The following is a 7,120-nucleotide window of genomic DNA, read 5'->3' on the forward strand; positions in this document are numbered from 1 at the left end:
CCTTATAGCTAACCTTGTTGTATGAGTGACTAAGTGATGACTATGTGTGACATGCCAACATCAGATAGCCTAACACATCGTGTGAAATCTCAAGGGCGCGAGCGCACGAGCGAGGCAACGGTCGTGGTAGGCGCGACCATGATACGGGCTGCTGGCAGCCCTTGGATCTGAGATCGAACGGTCGCATGCTAAGTTGCTAAAACTTTATAGAATAACCCTCCAGGATAGGATATTCACCCATAGGTCTAGAATCACACCATGCAACCGTTCGATCTCAGATTCAAGGGCTCTTGGAAGCCCGTATCATGGGAGAGCATGGAAAGCCCTACCGTTCGCACACCCCACTCAGCCCATGCCATTCGCACGCCCCACTCAGCATTTTTACAATCGAAAAACCGCTAGCGGTTCACTCCTACTCGTCCCCGACCGCCATTTAACATTACGGCAGTTCGCTCCTAGTCGTCCTATCCTTTCACATTACAGTAGTTCCACTAATCCTAACCCTCCTCCCAAATCTGTGGCGTCCCAAATCTCCATGATCGGCAGTGAGTACAAGGTTAGAACCATCACCGGCGATGAGTTCGACGTCATCTACACCTGTTATTCCGCGACAGTGAAAGGATGGCTTGCTCGCTTCAGACGCATGTTCGAAAACTCAAAGGCAGAGTGGGTCGCTGGGCTAGATGTTCAGTACACCATAGTCCTGGAGAAAGAGAAGAAACTAAAGGAGGACGAGAAGAAGAAGCCCGTCGTGATCCAGGTTTGCGTTCATAACTTGTGCTTGGTCTACCACATATGCCATGCCGACGTTGAGTGCAGGGAATTTAAGAACTTCCTTGCGGACGGCCTAGTCAAATTTGTCTCTGTAGACTTTACGAATGACAATGAAGTCCTGGGTTGGATAGGCCTCGTTGTAGGCCAGCCCTTCAACCTCCAGAGGAATGTTCTGGTGTCTTCCCTTCATTCTTCAATGTTGACCCTAGCAGCAGCCATGGTTGATCCTTCGTATGGTAAACTGACGAAACCTCCATACAAGTTTCAGCGTGCATGGGACTGGAATGTACTAGATAGAGAGCACATCAATTATGCTACAATGGATGCCTACCTTTGTTTCAGTATCTACAAGGGTTGGATGAAGAGCGAGAGCCAAGTGTGCGGTTCAAGCAAAGAAGTATCAGCCAAGAGGAAGAGGGACAAGGACGAAGTCGAGCACGTGGACGAGGAGTCCGAGTAAGGTGGCAGTGTTGTTGCTCATGGTGGTTGTAATGCAGTGTCTACCAGATTAGTTGCTTAGTTTAATTTCAGGGTGCTTCATTTTATTTGAGGGGTGTGTTGTGCTAAACCCCCAGCAGAACTATGTTATGTTCCTTCTCATTACTTTAACTCTTCAGTACGTATATACTAGTATTTCTTACAGTTCATCTTTTAGTTGGTATAGTACTACCAGTCGTTTCTTTACATTATCTACGTACAATATATATGGCCAACATCATATAGCCAGCAGTTTAGTTGTCAAAGAATTTCAGGGTGCTTAGTTTTATTTGAGGGGTGTGTTGTGCTGGACACCATAATTGTGACTCAAATCTCTTTTGCCATGTTATAATGACATAAATACCTATGGACCAACATGCCAGCTCTCCCTCTATCTCACTACAGTACAATAAAGTGTGGGGCCTACTTCCCAACAGCATTCTTATTTTCCTGTAAAATTATTCGCTTGGTTACCCCTGACAAGTGGGGCCACACTTATCATTGTGAGAATCGGCTTATTTTTGTCATATAACATGGTCAACGGGTTTGACGTGAAAATAACAATGTCGAATGGCATTTTTTTAGCAAACATCTAACAGAACGATGGCATTTTTGAGCAGGCATCTCACGGATCGATGGCATTTTTGAGTACATGTAACTTCTAATGGCAAAACTGGTTAGTGATACACAACTAGTGGCATAAATAATAAGAACCCAAGAATTAAATAGGTATGCTAATTTCTTTAATAGAATTTAGCACCCCATTTAAGCACATACTAGCTTTTTCAATAATACTATATGCATAATTTGGCGACAATGCACTCTCTATATGTACCGCCTTTTTCTTTAATTTCATCTTGTTAGTTTTGCTCCATGGCGCATTCCATCGGTACTAGTACTGTACAAAAGTATACATTTTTTAAAAGGCTAGAGGGCGGGGCAGTCTCGCTTGGTCGGTTTCACGAGAGGCGAGGGCCTTTGTGATTTGACAGCTCATTACTGCTGGAAGGCGGGGCCTTGTGATTTGACTGCTTGTATAAATGTTGCCGACGACCTAAGGAGGAGCAAAGAATAGTGCGGTATACTCAAGTTTTCCTCTGGAGTACTAGTACGACGGAGGAGCAGGAAACACGGCAGACCCATGCGATATGGCGAAAAAATGGTCTAACTTGCTAGTCATCGATCCCACGGTGCCGCTAATCGTTAGCATTGTTCTATTCAAGCCTCGTAGAGAACATGACACGTGCGGCGAAACACCCGAAGCAAAATAAGAAACATAGGAGCAAAAGAAGAAAGATTGTCACCCCAAAAAAAGAAGGAAGACACACACACAAGTCTGGGGCGCTGCTCTCTACAAGTACATGAAGGGTTGTTGGCCGCGGAGTCGTAACTGCTTCTTCATCGCCTCCACGACCTCCATCTCCTTGCGCATCTCCTCCACCATCTTCTTCATTCTGTCCATGACGTGGGATTTCTCGACGTGAGCCTTCATCATCTGTTCCACGGTCGCATTACGTACCTTGACAGCAGCCGGGTGCTTGATGTGGAGCTTCGCCAACTCCTTTGGTTCCATGACGAGGGCCTGTAGCATCTTCATCGAGGAGCTACTCTTCTCATGTAGCTTCTTCCAGTCGGCGTTCTCCTCCTTCAGCAGGTCGAGCTCGTGGCAGAGCTTTGCCTTGTCCTCCTGAAGTTACAGGATTTCGCCGGTCGCCTTCTTATCCGATGCAATGCTCTTCTTCAGTAGCATCACCAAGCCGGTGGCCAACTCCCCCTGCTCACTGAGCTTAGCGGGCATGTCGTTGAGGCTCTCCTTCAGCAGCTCCACCAAGCTGTCGATGAACTCCTCCTGCTTATTCAGCTGATTGGGCATGTCGTCGAGGGATAACGACTCCAGTGCCACCAGCTCGGCATGTTTGCCTCCGTGGCTAGGGCGCTCTTGGGAGCCCTCGACTCCGCGGCTAGGGCGCTCTTGGGAGCCCTCGCCTCCGCGGCTAGGGCGCTCCTAGGAGCCCTCGCCTGTCTCTGCCAGGCAGCAAGCCCTCTCTTTTTTTCCGCGGCCTTGGTTGCCACTCCCTTGTTATGAGTAGTTCTCGACCTAGAGCCCTGCACACCGGCCATGGCAAAAGGATGGACGAACAAGAAAGACTTATGAGGAGGAAGAGGTAGAGTGATTTTCGGCTAGGTACTAGTTCCCTTTTTTATAACCTAGTACTAGCACTAGTACTAAAACCTGCATAGTGGGAACACGTTTGAGTACTAGGTGTGAGCAGGTTTGCACTTATAATTATACTATACACTTTGGAATGTGATGGGAACAAGCTAAAGATTAATTGATGGTTTTGGTTTCGAGGCCCGAAACGGCTCCCGATGAGTTTCCTGGAACACAAATTTCAAGTACTACTGCTCAAATACGGTCGCACAAGTCAGTGATGTAACTAGTCGTACAAGTCAAACCAAGCCGATGCGTGTCGCAGGTCCGACCGACCGTCTATTGGTGCGACCGACCATAATTATTACGCGGTGGAGACTTCTGGTTGTGGCTTCGGGTGATTGTCACGACTAAGGTTTCAAAAACTAGTTAATTCAAAAAAAGCATTCAAAACCTAGTGATAAATCAATTACCATCTTTTTCCAAACGACCAAGTATTTTCACAGGAATACAATATATATAGATGGATTGATTGTCACGGTTGCAAACCACCATGGCGCCGCAAGTTCACTGCATCGCTGGCAGGGAAGGAGGGCAGCTCACCTCGCCTATGATGCATGCCCAACAGCACCGTCACAGCTGGTCCCACGATTTGGCTTCTCCTACCGCCCATTTAAACAGTTGCGCCGGCTGCTCATGCCATTCCGCACGCATGCGCGTTCTTTCCTCCATAGTTGACTCCGTGACTATGATCTCTGCCATTATCCCTACCTCAAAATCAATGTGACGCTGCCACATGCTGACATCCCTCAGCATCTATCCCCTAAGATCGACTAGAGCCTCCGCCTTGTGCTACACCAGGCGTAGCTCCTTGAACTTCTCTCCAATCGATGCGACGCTTCCTCGATCTGATTTTCCCTTGCTGCCCACCACCTGAAATGCAGCCCTGGCATGTCCTCCAGCGCCATTGATCCGTGATTCTAGAGCAATGGATCCCCTCAAAAACACATGTGGGTTTTGCTCAAAGGCGACAGTGCTGCGAGCCGCAGTGAGAGGACAGCCCACGAGATCCTGGGATCTAAGGGATTATCCATGGCGGAATCCTCCATGGCGGGATCCAGTGGGCGAGGTGGGGAGGCGAGCCTAGGCGCTGGGAGAGCCCTACGAGGCTAAGATAAAGATAGTACTACTCCACTCCATCCATATTTAAATACAAAGGCCACCAACAGTAGCCCTGGCAAAAATTGATCATGCTGACTGCGTCCTGGTTTATTGGCCCCCTTTTTTGTGCCACTTTTTATGACATCCAAAAATATTATGTTAGTACTTAAAAATGTGGTCAAAAAATTGGCACAAAATACGAAGGAGACCAATGGAAGTAGTAGAAACCCATGATTTAACTACTCGCATGCACGCAGTGGAGTAGTAATGTCTTTCTCAACTACTTCCTCCCTCACATCCACTCAATTTGCATGCGCTATATTAATTGACCATCAATGAAGTGAAGGACTTTACACGCGTCAAAGTATCACATGGGGTGGATCTTCATACAAAAATGCATCCCACCGTGTACCCGCGTGTGCGTGCGTGCACATCTTTGCTTCGTGCATGTACTGCCAGTGTGCCTGAGAGAGGACGAATACATTCTTCTGGAACCAGCAGCACGTCACTTTGATCAATCCACACAAGGAGGTCGCGACAACACCTCCACATGTGCCACGTGGCTTCATGAATTGAAAGAGAGACACTGTGTAGCGTGCCATTGGAATTCTAATTTACGTGTTTTGCAAATACTAGAAGTACTAGTAAGGTACACGTGCATTGCACGGATTAGATTTGGCAACTAAATTATGAATAAATACCCCACTATAGCATGTAAGCTTTGAGTCATATATGCATGATGTAGATGTTCGTTTAATTCTTATAGTTCATCTCATTCAAAATCATCTAGTTTTTATAAGAAATTAAAGCTAATCTATTTTAAGATTCATGGAAATGTTTTTCTACATGATTTTCCATTATTATTATTTTACTTTATGCTTTACAACGCACAATTCCATGAATCTTAAAATAGATTAGCTTTATTTTCTTATAAAAACTAGATGATTTTGAATGAGATGAACTATAAGAATTAAACGAACATCTACATCATGCATATATGGCTCAAAGCTTACATGCTATAATGTGGTATTTATTCATAATTTGGGTGCCAAACTTCATGCATCCAATGCACGTGTACCTTACTAGTCTAAATGCTTTTTATATGTGTGTTGTGCGTGTTGAACACATTGCGTACTATCATACATGGTTTAGATTCCGAACATCTAGCTACAGTACCTGTACTATGATTTGAATTCAACATAAAATGGATTATATATATATATATGAATTTGAGATCGTATGTACATGTAGTTCGTATTTATATAGGAATTTACTACTCCTATATTCATGTCATCTGTTGTGAAGATAATATTTAGATGGTTGTATACTAACCCGAGTACAATCTCATTCAAACAGGGAAAATGTACTCAAATTTAGTCCATATGCTAGACAAGACGAATTGTTTTTTTATTGTTGAGGGAAGTGCAAATTGATTTGGTACTGTACACGTTATGTTTGTTGTCCTGATTTTTTTAGTTTTTTGTTGTTGTATTTGAATGCATTTCTAGTAAGATAGTAAAACGGGACATGGATCTCTCTAGTGATGAGGTGTGAATTGTCTTTTTTTTGTACAAGTTAAGCTTGTTCTCCCGAAATTTCAAGTTGCGCCTTGTTATGACGAAATTTCAAGCTAGCATTTCTGTCTATCATACTGCAAAACTCCCACCTCTTCAACCCGCGCCTTGTTACCACAAAATATTTAAGATATATCTTTGTCTTGTTGTGCTCCGAAAAATCCCTCCATCTCAACCCGCACCTTGCTCTCCGAAAATTACAACACGCGTGAAAACTCCCACCTCCTGCAAAATCCCGACACGTGAAATGCCCGTGATACCCTTGAACCGAAAGAACCGCCTAGCTCAAATCGGTGGGGGTACTTTCATAACTTACCCCACATTTCAGACAAGTGCGTCCCTAAGCCATGGTTCCCCCTCCCATCCCATCCGCTGACCCATTCGTACACCAAGGCCGCGAAAACCCGCGAAGCCCCACACCCTCCTATGTCCGCCACCCAGCCGGAGCCTCTTTCCTGACGACCTCGTCCACAGTAACACCTCGACGTCCGTCATCCACCGCACTGGATGAGGACCCGTCGTCGATCTCAGCATCCCGCCGGTTCAGCCACCCCGTCCTCCACCTCCAAGGAGATGCCCCGATGTTCCCCTCGTCTTTCGTGCCACCTCCATTCCGACGCCGCCGTCTTCACCTACACCACGGGAAGAGCAGGATCATCACTGTTTCCTCGGATGAAGCTGAGGCCTAATCGGCGCCACCAAAGAGGTTCTACACTAATCGCCACATTTTCTTCTTGGTTCGATCTCACGGTGCTGCCGGCACTTGGTCCCGAGCCGACATGGCGCGGCTCCATCCACGGCGGCGTCGCCGGCCACTTCCTCCATAGCATCGCTCCCTCAGCAGCGACGTCCACATCAGTAGGACCTGCTGCTGCCTTGGCTCTCACTCGCGCTTCTGCTCTGCTCTTGCTCTCGGTCCCTTGCCTGGTCTGCTCTTGCTCTTGCTCGCCTTGCTGCTCTTGCTTGTGCTGCTGCTCCGGTT

This window comes from Triticum aestivum, chromosome 7B (genome assembly GCF_018294505.1).
Source record: "Triticum aestivum cultivar Chinese Spring chromosome 7B, IWGSC CS RefSeq v2.1, whole genome shotgun sequence".
NCBI lineage: Eukaryota > Viridiplantae > Streptophyta > Magnoliopsida > Poales > Poaceae > Triticum > Triticum aestivum.